Below are 16,610 nucleotides of genomic sequence, written 5' to 3' on the forward strand. Positions count from 1 at the left end.
CTCTTGTGTTGTTGAAAGAGGGTGTTTTCTATGACCAGTGTATTTTCTTGGCAAAACTCTATTAGTCTTGCCCTGCTTCATTCTGTATTCCAAGGCCAAATTTGGCTATTACTCCAGGTGTTTCCTGACTTCCTACTTTGGCATTCCAGTCCCCTATAATGAAAAGGACATCTTTTTTGGGTGTTAGTTCTAAAAGGTCTAGTAGGTCTTCATAGAACCCTTCAACTTCAGCTTCTTCAGCATTGCTGGTTGGGGCATAGACTTGGATTACTGTGATATCGAATGGTTTGCCTTGGAAACGAACAGAGATCATTCTGTCATTTTTGAGATTGCATCCAAGTACTGCATTACGGACTCTTTTGTTGACCATGATGGCTATTCCATTTCTTCTGAGGGATTCCTGCCCGCAGTAGTAGATATAATGGTCATCTGAGTTAAATTCACCCATTCCAGTCCATTTAAGTTAGCTGATTCCTAGAATGTCGACATTCACTCTTGCCATCTCTTGTTTGACCACTTCCAATTTTCCTTGATTTATGGACCTAACATTCCAGGTTCCTATGTAATATTGCTCTTTATTGCATCAGACCTTGCTTCTATCACCAGTCACTTCCACAGCTGGGTATTGTTTTTGCTCTGGCTCCATCTCTTCATTCCTTCTGGAGTTATTTCTCCACTGATCTCCAGTAGCATATTGGGCACCTACTGACGTGGGGAGTTCCTCTTTTAGTATCCTACCATTTTGCCTTTTCATACTGTTCACAGGATTCTCAAGGCAAGAATACTGAAGTGATTTGCCATTCCCTTCTCCAGTGGACCACATTATGTCAGATCTCTCCACCATGACCTGCCCGGCTTGGGTTGCCTGTCGAGCACGGCTTAGTTTCATTAAGTTAGATACGACTGTGGTCCTAGTGTGATTCGATTGACTAGTTTCCTGTGACTATGTTTTCTGCCTTCTGATGCCCTCTTGCAACACCTACCGTCTTACTTGGGTTTCTCTTACCTTGGACGTGGGGTATGTCTTCTCAGCTGCTCCAGCAAAGTGCAGCCACTGCTCCTTACCTTGCATAAGGGGTATCTCCTCATCGCCACCCTTCCTGACCCTCAACATGGGATAGCTCCTCTAGGCCCTTCTGTGCCCGCGCAGCCACTGCTCCTTGGACATGGGGTTGGTCCTATTCTAAATACCTAACAATTCTAAATACATTTTCACCCCTCCTATCATCTTGCTGGGTCTTCTCCTTTTCCCTTGGACATGGGGTATATTTTTTTGGTGGATCCAACATTCTCCTGTTGACAGTTGTTCAGTAGAAAGTTGAAATTTTGGAGTTCTCACAGAAGAAGTGGCAACATCCTTCTACTCTGACATCTTAGATGTCCCTTTATCCAATAAATGGAACCAATGTTCCTTGAAGAAAGGCTAATTGTAGGACTAGAGCAGGAAATGTACAGGATAAGATCAGAGCATCTTATATTGTTAGGAATCAAGGAAATACTCAAAGAAAGGAAGGAAGGAAGGAAGGAAAAAATGGAAGCAAAGAAGGAAGAGAAGGAGGAACTGATGAAGGACGGTAAGAAAGGATGGAACAAAGAGGAAAGGACGAAAGGGAGAAATGCTCAATGATGTTGTTATTCAGTCACTAAATCATATCTGACTCTTTGTCATGCCATGGACTGCAGCACACTAGGCTTCCCTCTCCTTCACTATCTCTCAGAGTTTGCTCAGACTCATGTCTATTAAGTCAGTGATGCCATCCAAATATCTCATCCTCTGTTGCCCCCTTCTCCTGTTGCCCTCAATCTTTCCTAGCATCAGGATCTTTTCCAATGAGTTGGCTCTTCGCCTCTGGTGGCCAAAGCATTGGAGCATCAGCTTCAGCACTGGTCCTTCCAATGAATATTCAGGGTTGATACCCTTTAGGATTTTCTGGTATGATCTCTTTGCTATACAAGGGACTCTTTAAGAGTCTTCTGGGGTTATGTCAAAAAGACAGTTCCATAGGAGCCAGCTTAAGGAGCACCCAGTAGCTAAAGATGGAATAAGTTGAGCAAAATACCAAAGTAGATTGGATTATAAAGCAAAGTAAAATGTTATCTGTACATCAATGCTGATATAAATAGTTAAGTGCATAAAAAGGAAAGGGAAAAGACCAATCTTCTCTACAAAATTCCAAATAATTTATATAGCTACTATGCCTTCAAGGAAGTATAACATGAATTCCAACTTCTTATATGTGGGCTGTTTGTAGTTATTTCTCTCCAAAGAATATAATCTGGAAATGGGGTAATAAAAGAATAATATTGCAATGGAAATGCCTGACAAACTACCTCAGCCAAGTGATTAATATTTAACATTATTAATATCAACAGTGATCAGTTATATTGATAATATGCACCGTTGATATGACATGATGAAGATATTGTACCTCTGATTTTGGTCTCAAACACCACTTTACATTTGAATCATAAGAAAAGAATTAGATAAATACCAACAAAGAAATAGTCTACAAAAAAAAAAAAAGAGGAAGAAGAAATAGTCTACAAAATATCTGACTTATATTCATTGAACTTCTCAAATTCATCCTTAACAAGGAAACTCTGAAAAATCATGATATCCCAAAAAGCCTAAGGAGATTTGGCTATTGAATGCAATATGGCGTCCTGGATAGGAATCTGGAACTGGAAGATGGCATTTGGTTAAAAAACGAGGATATCTGAATAAGGAATAGGCTTTGACTAGCAATAATATATCAATTTTTGTTGTTCAGTCACTAAATCATGTCTGACTCTTTTGCAACCCCATGGACAGTAGTTCACTAGGTTCCTCTGTCCACAGGATTTCTCAAACAAAAATACTGGAGTGGGTTGCCATTTCCTTTCTCCAGGGGATCTTCCCAACCCAGGGATCAAACCCATGGCTCCTATGTTGTAGATGGGTTCTTTTACCACTGAGCCACCAGGGAACATATCAATATGGTTCTTTAATTATTACAAATGAACCATAACAATGTATTCATAACAAGGGAAACTAGTTGTTAGTGTAGGGACATTTTCTGTACTATATTTGAAATTATTCTTGAAACCTAAAAAATTTAAATTCAAAAGCTATTAATTTAATAAGTAAATTAAAATGTGGACAGAACATGAAAAATTATAAATCCACTACATAGGACTGTGAATAATCTAATTTTGTATTCTCTCTCTCTCTCTCTCTCTCTCTCTCTCTCTCTATATATATATATATATATATATAAACTGATATGCTACATATTAATACTTGTGTAAGGCAAATATAGGCAAAGAAAAGCAATTATGTGGAACAAAACATAAATGAATACAGCTTTTATAACTTTATGCTAGAATAACAAACCTCAAAAACAAAGTTTATTTCTCACAACAATGTTTATATCAGATGGTTTGGCACAAGTGTTGTGTCATGTATTTATATTTCAGAACATAGACTGTGGGGCTTCCCTGGTGATTTAGTCTTCCTGCAATGCTGGGGACATGGATTGGATTCCTGAGTTGGCAAGATCTCTTGGAGGAGGAAATGGCAACACACTCCAGTATTCTTGCCTGAAAAGTCCCATGGACAGAGGAGCCTGGTGGGCTACACTCCATGCGATTGCAAAAGGGTCAGACTCAGTGACTAAACCACCACCACCACATAGACTGAAGGTAGCCATACCTTTCTAGTCAAATAAAATAAATGAAATAAGCCATTGATCAATAATTCATGATGTTGAGCATCTTTTCATACACTGCACCCAGAGATGTTTTTATTTATTTTCATCAGGAGAAAGTACATAATTGTTAATCATAGATTATGATAGCAAAGTATCTGGGTACAATTCATATTTCCATCTTTCTGAAATTAAATATGTAGAATATGGTGAATGCACATTATGGCATAATCACAGCAGTGAATAGCAGTATACATACATAGCAACGTAGATTTAAAAAAAAAAAATATATATATATATATATATATTGAGTAAAAGGAGTAAAATGCAAAAGTATAACTGTGCAATAATGACATTCATTAAAGTTAAAAAATGCATGTATATTTGAATAAAGATATGTATATGAATGAATGAATTATATTAAACACATTAGATTATTTGCCTGTTAAAGGGAAAGGCAGTAAGACTGGTGAATCAAATCAAATTAAAATAATGATGAAAAAGAAAGGAAGTAACAGGTGAAAATAGGTAAAAACTCTGCCTAAATGCATGCAAAAACCTTCATCTTCAAAATAACAAATAATAATATATCATTATCAAATTGAATTATATTACAAAACCTGTCATCTATGAATACAATGAATTTATCCCAGTACTATGAAAGAACAATGTAATATTAAGTGAGCTTCTCCTTTTCTGATAAATATAAAATTTGACTTAAGAATTATTTATTGAGGTGGTTCATCGTTTAGCATGTTGTTGTTTAGTTGTTAAGTCGTGTCTGACTCTTGAGACCCCAGGGTCTGTAGCCCTCCAGGTTCCTCTGTCCTTAGGTTTTCCCAGGCAGTAATACTGGAGTGGGTTGCCATTTCCTTCTCCAGTCATTTAGCATTATTTGGTTTAAAATCTAGAAGTATAAATAGAATATTAAGCTACAATTTTTTTCATTTGTCTACCCTGATTTGACATCATTAATGACACCTAACAATGAGCAAACACTGTTTATCAGTGGTAGTAGTCTACACATGCCTAGAGAAGTAGAGGAATTGTTACCAAAACATACAGGTTTGTGTGCCCAATTCACAGTGAGGCCAAACAATACTAAAGCATCAGAATTTGGAACAGATAAAAGTTTATTACAGGACCATGCAAGGAGATGGATGGCTCATGCTCTAAGACCCCCAATGTTACTGAAAGCTTTCACAAAGCCTTTTTAAAAGCAAATGGTGAATGAGGGGTGTGGTTAATTGTTGCAAATTTATTGGTGTCAGATCCTTTCTTAAGTCAGATCATGGTCAAGTAACAATGTTCCTGTAAATCTCTACAAAATGAATACTATTCTCTGTTTTGATAAGAAAGGGCAAGGTCCCAAGGCACAACTTTCACCCTCTAGGGTACTGGTCCTCCAAGGCACAACTTTCACCCTCCAAGGTACTGGTCCTGGTTAAGGGAAGGCATAACTCAGCTGGTGGCTCCCTCTGGGCCAGGTCCCAAGACTACTGCGCTGTCATCTCTGAGGGAGCCAGGCACCCAAACCAACTAGGTCTCAGGCTCTTCAAGCTGCTCAAAAGTAGGAGGAGACCAACTCCCACAGACTGTGACCAAGACAGACTGCCACTGCTATTAGGTCATAGAGACAGGGAGGCAGGAGAGTTTCACTGCTGCCTCAAGGTCTAGGCCAAAGCTAGTGGATGCCTTAGGGAGAGTTCTGGATCCCTGCAGGTCATGGTCCACAGCCTGTTCCTGGGCCCCCAGCTCACCCACTGTTCCAATGCCAAGTGAGCTGAAGTGCCTCAGGGAGAAGGCCAGGATCAGCCTCACACCTCTCACTCTCTGCCTCAAAGCCACCACTCCACTATTGTCTGCTTTTCCTCACTATCACTCTTTAACAGTTGGTTACTTGTGGGTGGGACCCATTGTTGCACTGTGCAATGACTGAGCAAGGCCACTAAGGTCACACATGACAGTTGGTTGCCAGTGGGCAGAGCCCACTGAGGCATCAACCAATGGCTGAGTAGGACCCACTGACTGGTATCAGAGTGAGAAGTAATGAAGGACAGCAATGATTGCTCTGCTAAGGGCTGAGTTCACTGTGCTCTGTTATAGGATTTTAAGAATAAGTACAGAGGTAAAAAATCGGGAGGAGTTCTTTTGGAAGCAGCAAGTCTGCTCTGAAGCCACACGGAGGGAATCCCTACACCCAGACCCCTTTCTTTCAGCCTCCTTCCACACATCCGTACAAACAAATAACACCACCTACTTACTTGTGTCAGCTTCCCTCCATTCAAGCAAACTTGGACCACAGCTTTCAATTATTTCTGACAAGAAGACAATTATTAGTGTTGATTTGTTATTTAGACTTATTAACAATCAGTTAATCTAATTGATCCACAAACCTGTCTTGCAGAATTTCAAGAATCCCTTTGATTTATATTAATTCTCTTTGAAGGGGACACCATTTAATAAGACTGATTCAACATTCTTAAGAACTGCTGCTTGGCAACCAATTATTTAAATCCATCAATAACTTCTTTATTAAAGAAAACTGTGGAAAGTACAATAGGATGTGGATTCAGCAGCTTCACTAATAACAAGTAATGCTGCTCAGCCAGCAGCTGGCAGCAATGAAAATGGCTCATTTATACATGAATATGGTTGTGTGCTGAAGATGAGGAATTAAAAAAAAAAATCCTAATATGCTGTTAATGTTGAAATGCCAGCAGTACTACTCTAATGGCAACTCAGGCAAAAACAAGCACACTTATTTCCAGTCATTTCCTTTGAGATGACTTTTCCCTCCAGACAGGAAGAAAAACATTGTCTGATCCTTGAGGCAATCTTAGTTTTAACTATTTCCTTCATCTGTTTAAAAATGCAGATTATTTGAAGAGGAGAACAATTATTCTGTGTATTCAATCAATGTAGACAATTAACTGAGCTAATTACCTTACCTCTATGTATTGTTAGACCTACATCTAAACTGCCTTGAGCCATGTCAATAAGCCAATAGCATACTGACCTGGGACTGAAAAATCAATAAAGCTTGGAGAATTTTGAAACTTCTATGATAATTGGATGGAATTATTGTGCAGTCATTGCTAGGTCAGTAATTGGAAAACAACATTGTAAACCAACCAATCAAACAAACAAATGATGTTGTGCTGTGCTGTGCTTCCTCACTCAGTCGTGTCTGACTCTTTGCAATCCCACGGACAGAAAGTGGAAGTTGTTCAGTCATTTCCAACTCTTTGTGACATCATGTACTGTATAGTCTGTAGAATTCTCCAGGCCAGAATACTGGAGTGGGTAACCGTTCCCTTCTCCAGGGGATCTTCCGACCCCAGGAATTGAACCCAGGTCTCATTCATTACAGGCAGATTCTTTACCAGCTAAGCCACCAAGGAAGCCCAGGAATACTGGAGTGAGTTCAGTTCAGTGCAGTCACTCAGTAGTGTCTGACTCTTTGCGACCCTATAAACTGCAGCATGCCAGGCCTCCCTGTCTATCACCAACTGCCAGAGTTTACCCAAACTCATGTCCATCGAGTCAGTGATGCCATCCAACCATCTCATCCTCTATTGTCCCCTTCTCCTCCTGCCCCCAATCCCTCCCAGGATCAGGGTCTTTTCAAATGAGCCAGCTCTTCGCATCAGGTGGCCAAAGTATTGTAGTTTCAGCCTCAGCATCAGTCCTTCCAATGAACACCCAGGACCGATCTTTAGGATGAACTGGTTGGATCTCCTTGCAGTCCAAGGGACTCTCAAGAGTCTTCTCCAACACCATAGTTCAAAAACATCAATCCTTCAGTGCTCAGCTTTCTTTATAGTCCAACTCTCATATCCATACTTGACTACTGGAAAAACCATAGCCTATGGAGTGAGTAGCCTATCCCTTTTCCAGGGGATCTTCCTGACCCAGGAATCAAACCAGGGTCTCCTGCATTGCAGGTGGGTTCTTTACCAGCTGTGTTACCAGGGAAGAGTCAGGTAATTAAAAGTTTTCATTTGGGTTATGAAAAAGGGCCTATGGTATGGGCTAGGCCAGGTATATTAAAATAGTGCTGTAAGTTTAATCACAAATATAATTTACATGTCCCAGATTTTCACATACATTAATATGTAGAGACTTAACACTGCTGACAACCCAAATGTCCCTTAACAGAAGAGTAAACAAATTTTGATATATTGATGTAGTGAAGTATACTCATCAGTAAAAATAAATCAAAGTACTAATAAATGCAGGGGCTTCCTAGGTAGTTCAATGGTAAAGTACCTGCCTGCCAATGCAGGATACACAAGAGACATGGGTCCCATCACTGGGTCGGTAAGATGCCCTGGAGGAGGAAATGACAATCTACTCCAATATTCTTGCCTAGAAAGTCCCATGGACAGAGGAGCCTGGCGTGCTACTGTCTGTGGGTTCACAAGGAGTGGAACACGACTGAGCTATTGAGCAACAACTAATATATGCAACAATACAGGTGACTCTCAAATGAATCATGAGTGAAAAAAGCTCAGATAAAAGTACATATTACCTGATACCATTTACATAAATAACAAAGACAGCCAAATCAAATCTAAGGAAAGAGTTTATTTCAAGTTGAGAATTGACTGAAAAGAGTCATGAGGTAGCTTTTTATGGTTAAATAATTGTTCTGAATCTTGATTTGAGTGATGGTAACACAGGTTTCTGTAACTGTCAAAATTCAAGCTGAGGATTTAAAGTCTGTGTCTTCACACAAATAATCTACTTAATGAATTATACATATATTAACCTAAATTTAATCTAAAAGACTAGATATTATTTAGACTTTAAAAATGTGTAGGCCACTGATACTTAATTATAACTATTATTAATAACTGCAACTATTTTCACAAATGTATTATTTTACTTAAGAATAATAATAGGAGGTAAGATCTATCTGCTGATAATGTATACATTGTCATACTGAAAATTGCTATTTCTATTATTGATATATCAAGATAAATATTTTCACTGTGGTTTCCATTGCCTTAGTCATGCAGAACCAATACATTTACATGTCTAATTCAAATGAAATTGTGAAATATTTCTGACTCTTGTTTTTCATACAAAGTTGACATTTTACAGTAATTGTGCAAATATAGTTTTCTAGTAAAAATTATTATTTTTTATCTTTTAAGGAATTTTATTTAAAAAATAGCTTGTGGCAATCCCTTTAATTGAGAAGTCAACTGGATGCATCAGCTCCTAGAGTGTCAATGCATAAAATTAACTTCTACATTGCAATTGTGTTTAATTTAACCTCTATGAGTTTAGTTTTCCCAAAATGTGCTTAATTAAACACCAGTGGGTAAAGAATCCACCTGCAATGCAGGAGACACAAGAGACATGGGTTTGATCCCTGGGAAGGGAAGATACCCTGGAGGAGGAAATGACAACCCACTCCGGTATTCTTGCCTGAGAAATCCCATGGACAAAGGAGCCTGGTGGACTACAGTTCAAAGAGTTACAGAATTGGACACGACTGAGCAACTAAGCATGAAATTTTTATCCTAGTTCGAAATCATATACACACAAATTTAAATTAGTTATTTACTGAAAGGCAAGACATGCTCAAATCATACTACTTTGCTAGTTCATATAACTGTGAATAATAAAATCAGTTATTACTACTTTCAGCATAGAAGATTCTATCTTGGCAAGGTACTATATGAAATTTATAAAATTCCTTTTGAGAATTGACTGGCATTGCCATTTTCAGCAATATAAGGTATTTGCTATACTGGGAAAATATCTCATTTCAAAAATTGAGATATAATGGAAAAAAGAAAACATTCATATGTACTCATGGAGATCTGCCCATAATATTAATAGAGTCAATGCTTGTCATAGCCAAGAATTAAAAACAACTTAAATGTCCAAGAGCAAGAGATTAAACTTATACATCTTATAAGCAAGGATGCAGTGTAATAACGGATATTATTGAAAAGACTGTAAGATTTGCATATCTATAAACAACATAGAGTGTCACTATGTTGTTTATAGACATGTAAATAGGCAATCAGGGTTTAAATTAATATATGAAAATGATGAGCAGCAACCTCAGGATAATGATTTTTGTCTAGACATAATTCCATCAGGAAAGAAAGCAGTTTTTTAAAATACTTTATGTTTTAGACTTTTTGAAGTTTCATACATGTTATAATTTCATTAGAAGTGTTTAGTATATTTTAAATTGATAAATGTTGGTTTCTGTTTTTATTTGTAGCCTCTGATATTTTCATTCAAAATCATTTACATATTTTTCCAATTCATATTTTGATAAAAGTAATTTACTAAGTCAAACCAAATCAGAGCATTTGTTGATTACTTAATCACAGTTATATGCATTTTAACAGTTATATATATATATACACACACATATATATATATATATATATATCAGAGAAGGCAATGGCACCCCACTCCAGTACTCTTGCCTGGAAAATCCCATGGATGGAGGAGCCTGGTGGGCTGCAGTCCACGGGGTCGCTAAGAGTCGGAAACGACTGAGCGACTTCACTTTCACTTTTCACTTGCATGCATTGGAGAAGGAAATGGCAACCTATATATAGACACACACACAAGGGAAATTTATAGCCCAGTTTGATGGATCACAAAGAAGCATTTATAAAGTCAAACAAAAAAAAATCACTGGATTAATAGCAGCAACATTTTAAAAATAATTTCTAAAGTACAACATTAATCACCAATTATTATTTCTCAAATGCAAAAAGCATAATTTAAATGTCTGTATCAAAGATAAAATATTTTCTATACTTAAAGAAATTTCATAGCTTTAATAAGCCATGTTCATTGTTAATTTTCAAAAAGTAATATGATGCATGTCACCTCCAAAATTTATCTTAATGTGGAATATTTTCAGGAGTGGAGTAATTGTATAGCTATCTCAAACGTACACTTGGAAATAGCATTGTTTGATTCCAGAAGAGGAGATAGTTTTAAGGCGGTTTCATGAAAACATTGTTTTTTGAGGGTGTTTGGATAAACTAGAGAAAGAAATCTAAACATAGCAGTGACAGAAACATTTGTAGCCAAATTTAAAAACATTACATAAGTGACGAAGAAATAAAAATCGGCAGGTTATTAAACATTTTCATCAATTTTCCTGTTGTCAGTTAAGTAGAAAGCAGATGACTCTTTGCAATTATAATTTTTAATGCTTTATTTTTTATCATCCTATCAAGTATTAGTTTATAGCATGGCAGAAAAGAGACATTCTGTGTAATTTTGACTATGGTGCTAATATTTGACTAGAATACTGTATTTAAATTGAATAAAGTAGAGACAAAAATGTTTACTTTGCTCTTTTGTAGACATCCATTTTAATTCATGGGTATGTCTGTTACCTACTCTTTTTGCTTAACTGAACATCTGTTTGCCTAACCTTCTTTCTTCTCTAACAAGGATTAGGAACTTGGAAAAATATCTCAGAATCAAGCGCCAACTGTTCATAAGGCATTCGAGCTTGTTTTGGATATCCTCTGAGACACAGGGCATGTGAGACTATTTCCAGTTGCAAACAGAAGAAAAGTTGACAAGTGCTGGAGCTGTTCCTGAGGTTACTCCTAAGATCACACACCTCGAAAGATGGCCTGTCCACATTTTCTCTAAAGAATTGGCAGCAAGACAAGAGAAATTAAATGAAAGCACAATCAGTGTCTTATATGAACTGACTGGAATGCATTAATATATGAGACAAAATTATAAAGTACAGGCTGTTTTATAGTATAAAATATATCAAGACTGTTTTACATATCATCGGAAGGTATTATTTTGGAATTGTCTATTCAATGAATATTCATATTCTCTGCATTTCCTGAGGTTTACGGGTATATCCAAAGAAAGTAAATATACAAAACACTCTTCTACTTACTATTCTGATGAAGGAAATGGCAACCTACTCTAGTATTCTTGCCTGGAAAGTCCCATGGACAGAGAAGACTGGCAGGCTACATACAGTCCATTGGGTTACAAGAGTCAGACATGACTTAGACACTAAAACACACTTACTTTTCTAAGATTTATTTCCCCTGTTTGGTAGGTAATTAATATTACTTTAGTATTTAAACGTTTAAATTTAAATTCTATATAAATATGTAAATTTTAACATATTTTAAGTAAAGAACATTATTTGAAACTGAAGTTGTAAAAGGAATAATCCATTTTTCTAGTGTACAGGGAACATTTGATAAAGGTTAGATTGAATTAAAAAAATAAATTCTATGTATATTCATAGTGATGACCAAGGCAGTTATTACTGTTAATATTCTTTGGGAAATATTGAAGACACATTTTAAACTAAAAGTCCACAAATTAATTCAATAGTATGTGACATAAGGCAAGATATTCTATAGGAGTGGCTTTTATAGAAAAATATTTGTAGAGTTAAGCAGAAAATGGACTTTTTATTATATCTTCTTGAGTGATAGTTTCATTATTTCAAGTTTAAGTGTTTATCTTTTGTTCAGTTCAGTTCAGTTGCTCAATCATGTCAGACTCTTTGTGACCTCATGGACTACAGCATGCCAGACCTCTCTGTCCATTGCCAACTCCCGGAGTTTACTCAAACTCATGTATATTGAGTCAGTGATGCCATCCAACTATCTTATCCTCTGTTGTCCCCTTCTCCTCCTGCTTTCAATCTTTCCCAGCATCAGGGTCATTTCAAATGAATCAGCTCTTTGCATCAGGTGGCCAAAGTATTGGAGTTTCAGCTTCAGCATCAGTCCTTCCAAAGACTATTAAGAACTGATTTCCTTGAGGATGGATTGGTTGGACATACAAGATACACAATAACACAAACAACACAAGAGAAGACTCTACACATGGACATCACCAGATAGTCAACACCAAAATCAGATTGATTATAATCTTTGCAGCCAAAGATGGACAAGCTCTGTAGAGTCAGCAAAACAAGACTGGGAGCTGAATGTGGCTCAGATCATGAGCTCCTTATTGCCAAATTCAGACTTAAATTGAAGAAAATAAGGAAAACCACTAGACCATTCAGTTCAGTTCAGTTCAGTTCAGTTGCTCAGTCGTGTCCGACTTTTTGTGACCCCATGAATCGCAGCACGCCAGGCCTCCCTGTCCATCAACAACTCCCAGAGTTCACACAGACTCACGTCCATCAAGTCAGTGATGCCATCCAGCCATCTCATCCTCTGTCGTCCCCTTCTCCTTCTGCCCCCAGCATCAGAGTCTTTTCGAATGAGTCAAATCTTCGCATGAAGTGGCTAAAGTACTGGAATTTCAGCTTTAGCATCATTCCTTCCAAAAAAATCCCAGGGCTGATCTCCTTCAGAATGGACTGGTTGGATCTCCTTGCAGTCCAAGGGACTCTCAAGAGTCTTTTCCAACACCACAGTTCAAAAGCATCAATTCTTTGGAGCTCAGCTTTCTTCAAAGTCCAACTCTCACATCCATACCTCACCACTGGAAAAACCATAGCCTTGACTAGAGGGACCTTTCAGGGGCAGCGGCCGGGAGAAGCTAACCCCATGTCCGAGGACAGGGGTGGCGGCCGGGAGGACCTACCCCTCACCCGAGGCCAGGGGCGGCAGCCAGGAGGAGCAACCTCACTTCCAAGGAGCAGTGGCTGCACGGGCACAGGAGGGCCTAGAGGAGTTATTCCACGTTCAAGGTCAGAAGGGGCCGTGGTGAGGATATACCCGTCGTCAAAGGTAAGGAGCAGCGGCTGAGCTTTGCTGGAGCAGCCGTGAAGAGATACCCCACATCCAAGGTAAGAGAAACCCAAGCAGGAAGGTAGGTGTTGCAAGGGGGCATCAGAGGGCAGACACACTGAAACCATACTCATAGAAAACTAGTCAATTTAATCACACTAGGACCACAGCCTTGTCTAACTCAATGAAACTAAGCCATGCCCTTGGGGCCACCCAAGACAGTGGGGTCATGGTGGAGAGGTCTGACAGAATGTGGTCCACTGGAGAAGGGAATGGCAAACCACTTCAGTATTCTTGCCTTGAGAACCCCCTGAACAGTATGAAAGGGCAAAATAACAGGATACTGAAAGATGAACTCCCCAGGTCAGTAGGTGCCCAATATGCTACTGGAGATCAGCGGAGAAATAACTCCAGAAAGAATGAAGGGATGGAGCCAAAGCAAAAACAATACCCAGTTTTGGATGTGACTGGGCTAGAAACAAGGTCCAATGCTGTAAAAAGCAATATTGCATAGGAACCTGGAATGTCAAGTCCATGAATCAAGGCAAATTGGAAGTGGTCAAACAGAAGATAGCAAGAGTGAACGTCGACATTCTAGGATTCAGCGAACTAAAATGGACAGGAATGGGTGAATTTAACTGAGATGACCATTATATCTACTACTGAGGGCAGGAATCCCTCAGAAGCAATGGAGTAGCCATTATGGTCAACAAAAGAGTTCTAAATGCAGCACTTGGATGCAATCTCAAAAACGACAGAATGATCTCTGTTCATTTCCAAGGCAAAGCATTCAGTGTCACTGTAATCCAAGGCTATAACCCAAGCAGTAATGTTGAAGAAGCTGAAGTTGAACGGTTCTATGAAGACCTACAAGGCCTTTTAGAAATAACACCCCAAAAATATGTAATTTTCATTATAGGGGACTGGAATGCAAAAGTAGGAAGTCAAGAAACACCTGGAGTAACAGGCAAATTTGGCCTTGGAAGACAGAATGAAGCAGGGCAAAGACTAATAGAGTTTTGTCAAGAAAATGCACTGGTCATAGCAAACACCCTGTTCCAACAACACAAGAGAAGAAGACTCTACACATGGACATCACCAGATGGTCAACACTGAAATCAGATTGATTATATTCTTTTCAGTCAAAGATGGAGAAGCTCTATACAGTCAACAAAAACAAGACCAGGAGCTGACTGTGGCTCAGGTCATGAACTCCTCATTGCCAAATTCAGACTTAAATTGAAGAAAGTAGGGAAAACCCCTAGATCATCCAGGTATGACCTAAATCATATCCTTAGACCATTCAGGTATGACCTAAATCAAATTCCTTATGATTATACAAGGGATGTGAGAAAAAGATTTAAGGGACTAGACCTGGGAGATAGAGTGCCTGATGAACTATGGACTGAGGTTCCTGACTTTGTACAGGAGACAGGGATCAAGACCATCCCCATGGAAAAGAAATGCAAAAAAGCAAAATGGCTCTCATGGGAGGCCTCCAAATAGCTGTGAAAAGAAGAGAAGTGAAAAGCAAAGGAGAAAAGGAAAGACAGAAGCATCTGAATACAGAGTTCCAAAGAATAGCAAGAAGAGATAAGAAAGCCTTCCTCAGTGATCAATGCAAAGAAATAGAGGAAAACAACAGAATGGGAAAGACTAGAGATCTCTTCAAGAAAATTAGAGATACCAAGGGAACATTTCATGGAAAGATGGGCTTCATATAGGACAGAAATGATATGGACCTAACAGAAGCAGAAGATATCAAGAAGAGGTGGCAAGAATACACAGAAGAACTGAACAAAAAAGATCTTCATGACCAAGATAATCATAATGGTGTGATCACTCACCTAGAGCCAGACATCCTGGAATGTGAAGTCAAGTGGGCGTTAGAAAGCATCACTATGAACAAAGCTAGTGGAGGTGATGGAATTCCAGTTAAGCTCTTTCAAATCCTGAAAGATGATGCTGTGAAGGTGCTGCACTCAATATGCCACCAAATTTCGAAAACTCAGCTGTGGCCACAGGACTGGAAAAGATCAGTTTTCATTCCAATCCCAAAGAAAGGCAATGCCAAAGAATGCTCAACCTACTGCACAGCTGCACTCATCTCACAGGCTAGTAAAGTAATGCTCAAAATTCTCCAAGCCAGGCTTCAGCAATACATGAATCTTGAACTTCCAGATGTTCAAGATGGTTTTAGAAAAGGCAGAAGAACCAGAGATCAAATTGCCAGCATCTACTGGATCATCAAAAAAGCAAGAGAGTTCCAGAAAAACATCTATTTTTGCTTTATTGACTATGCCAAAACCTTTGACTGTGTGGATCACAATAAACTGTGGAAAATTCTGAAAGAGGTGGGAATACCAGACCATCTGACTTGCCTCTTGAGAAAGCTATATGCAGGTCAGGAAGCAACAGTTAGAACTGGACATGGAACAACAGACTGATTCCAAATAGGAAAAGGAGTACACCAAGGCTGTATATTTTGACCCTGCTTATTTAACTTGTATGCAGAATACATCATGAGAAATACTGGGCTGGAAGAAGCACAAGCTGGAATCAAGATTGCCTGGAGAAATATCAATAACCTCAGATATGCAGATGGCACGACCCTTATGGCAGAAAGTGAAGAGGAACTAAAAAGCCTCTTGATGAAAGTGAAAGTGGAGAGTGAAAAAGTTGACTTAAAGCTCAACATTCAGAAAATGAAGATCATGACATCTGGTCCCATCACTTCATGGGAAATAGATGGGGAAACATTGGAAACAGTGTTAGACTTTATTTTGGGGGGCTCTAAAATCACTACAGATGGTGACTGCAGCCATGAAATTAAAAGACGCTTACTCCTTGGAAGAAAAGTTCTGACCAGCCTAGATAGCATGTTGAAAAGCAGAGACATTACTTTGCCAACAAAGGTATGTCTAGTCAAGGCTGTGGGTTTTCCAATGGTCATATATAGATGCGAGATTTGGACTGCGAAGAAAGTTGAGAACCGAGGAATTGATGCTTTTGAACATGGTGTTGGAGAAGACTCTTGAGAGTCCCTTGGACTGCAAGGAGATCCAACCAGTCCATTCTGAAGGAGATCAGCCCTGGGTGTTCTTTGGAAGGAATGATGCTAAAGCTGAAACTCCAGTACTTTGACCACCTCATGCGAAGAGTTGACTCATTGGAAAAGCCTCTGATGCTGGGAGGG

The sequence above is a fragment of the Bos indicus x Bos taurus genome, chromosome 1, assembly GCF_003369695.1.
Source record: "Bos indicus x Bos taurus breed Angus x Brahman F1 hybrid chromosome 1, Bos_hybrid_MaternalHap_v2.0, whole genome shotgun sequence".
In the NCBI taxonomy this organism is placed as follows: Eukaryota; Metazoa; Chordata; class Mammalia; order Artiodactyla; family Bovidae; genus Bos; species Bos indicus x Bos taurus.